We start from the raw sequence: 2,575 nt of genomic DNA on the forward strand, positions 1-2,575 counted from the left end.
GATCTCAATGACATCAAAGCAGTTAAGAGTAGACCTTGGAGATGCTCATGAAAATATATATTAGAAAAACATTGGTTGACTATAACCATTTGCACACCAAAACTGTCTACTGTAAATAATGAAAGAGTCAAAAATCACACACACACACAAACACACACAGTCACAAGAAAGCTAGATTTAAAAAATACATGAAAATAGCATAGTTGTGAAAACAGAGTACCTTTAATGAAACATGGATTTAGCTGTTTTCCCAAATGCAAATGGTCAAGAATTGTTTTATTCAATCATGTAATGTTTACATGGATTAAACAAATAGCTGTGTAAATTGTTGGACATAGGCAGTTCAATCCAAAAAGTCAGACTTTGCGTGGCAGTCTAAGATTCAGTAGCCACTGAATGGGTAAGAGCCTTCTTATTATAATTAATGCAGGAGTCACATGTGGTGCCTCATAAAAGGATGTCCTGAATAGATGAGCAATCTAGACCTCCTCAGAAGAAGCCAGAAGACCAGTATCATCCAGAGCAGCATGGACGGTAGCAAGTATATCCATAGCCACCATAGTCACATCCATAGCTACATCCCAGGCCACCATAGCCATAGCCCTGGTCACCACAGTAGTTATTGTAGAAGCTCATGATGTGAGAAGACTCAATTGAAGATCAGAGTTAGTTTAGAGTTTTAAGTTTATAGTCTGCTCGAGGTCTTAAAGACCAACTGAGTGGTATGTAGGACAAACTACAGGCATTGCTGGACTCATATTTTATACTAAATTGGCATTCAAACTCTCTCAAAAATTCCTCATAACCAATGTATCCAAAGGAAGACAACACTCGTATGTGTCATAATGCCTATCAGTAAATCATATGCTTTTAATGAGTGATTCTTATTTGGTGTCATGTTTATTCTAGATCCCAAATTTAAACTATGTTGCTAGTTCCATGAGATCATATAACCCACAATCCATGTAGATTCTACTTTTTGAAAATCTTAGTTTTATTTAATAATATCCTCCTTCTACCTGTGTATATGTAGTTGGGGGAACAAAAGTGGGGCTTCAGAGTGCTAGGGGACAGTGGAAATTTTGTGGAGACTTGGCAGAAGACATGTAGAGGATATAAAGACATAACAGGATTCATTTATAAATCTTTGAATGATTAACATGTTTTATTAGTTTGTGTGGAACAATGTTATTCACTTTGATGTATACTTCATATATTTATGAATACACCCAAACACACACACACACACACACACACACACACACACACACACACACACACATTCTTCCATATAAGCAAATTTAGACTCTTAACGGTAGAGCCCATGAATTTTAAAACTGTGAACGATGGTTATACAGAAATAGAAAGATTTATTCTATTGCTATTTTGAGCTTAAAAATTTATTCCAGAGACTCTCAAAGATTTATTGACATCATGAAACTCCTACTATGATACAATGTAATAAACACATCTCTTCTCATATCTTGGCCAAAATGTATAACCTCAACACTGTTGTAAGAAAACAGAAAAATCCAAATTGAGAAACATACTACAAGACATTTGGCTCATTTAAGTTGTCAGTGCCATAAAAGTTAATGAAAGATTGAGAAACGCTCACCAACTGGAGGAGACTTAAGAGATAAGACACGAGAAAGAGAGATATTGGACTGGCTCCTGGAACAGAAAAACAATATTGGTAGAAAACATGTGAAAATCAAATCAAATTTGTAAATTACTAAAGAATATCATGAAGTTTAATTTCCTAATTTTGTACTTGGTTATGAATAATATTAACATAGCTATAACTGAGTTAATGGTATATGGCAACTTGCTATACATTTTTGCAACTTTTGATAACTCTAAAGTCATTTCAAAATAAAACAGTGAGAAGGAGGAATTTTTAAATACTCCTTGATAGGATTAATTTGACCATTTATTAATTCTTTTGTATATCAAACTTTTAAGAATCAATTGCATCTTAGGCACTGTTAGGAGCATGGAAGATGGAGCAGTGAATAGGACAGACAGGATACCTACTGTTGTGGAGCTTATTCTCTGGCTAAGGAAGGGCAGAATATGCAGGCATGAATTTGGAAGCAAATTCTCAAAGTGAATAAGATAATTTCTGATAGTGATGAGTCTAATTAAATAATTAAGGCAATAAAAGGTAAAATTTTAAAGAGAATTGGTGAGAGAGTACTTCAAACTGCATGGTCAGGGAAATCCTCTTTGAGAGCTCCTAAGGAAGAGAGAAGTCTAGCCTTTCTGTGACCCAAAGGCAGGGGCTTAAAGCTGGAAATAAACTTGGTACATCTGAAGAGCAAGAAGGCTATTGACTTATGTGTACCCTAAGGAGAGGCAGTGTCACAAGATACATTCATCAATGAACTCAAGATTACAATATGGCAAATAATAAAGAATGTGCTTTATGCTCTGGGTTTTCAGACATAGCAAATACAAACTCTGGACACATAGATACACTTGATTTTCAGATAAACTTTTTCTGTGTGTGTGTGCAAGTGTATTCTATGCAATATTTGGGAATTTCAATATTCCAAGTTTAATAACTTGAAAT

The 2,575-nt window shown here is 34.8% G+C and overlaps 1 pseudogene; it reads right to left on the reverse strand.

The window, feature by feature from the left end:
* Positions 1-489: 489 nt before the first annotated feature.
* LOC146397864 (keratin-associated protein 22-1-like) lies at positions 490-636 on the reverse strand (annotated as a pseudogene).
* Between the last annotated feature and the right edge of the window lie 1,939 nt (positions 637-2,575).

Source organism: Sus scrofa, chromosome 13, assembly GCF_054392235.1.
Source record: "Sus scrofa isolate SSC_HxYL_T2T_F1_AM1 chromosome 13, Sscrofa_HxYL_maternal_Yorkshire_Landrace_v2.0, whole genome shotgun sequence".
In the NCBI taxonomy this organism is placed as follows: Eukaryota; Metazoa; Chordata; class Mammalia; order Artiodactyla; family Suidae; genus Sus; species Sus scrofa.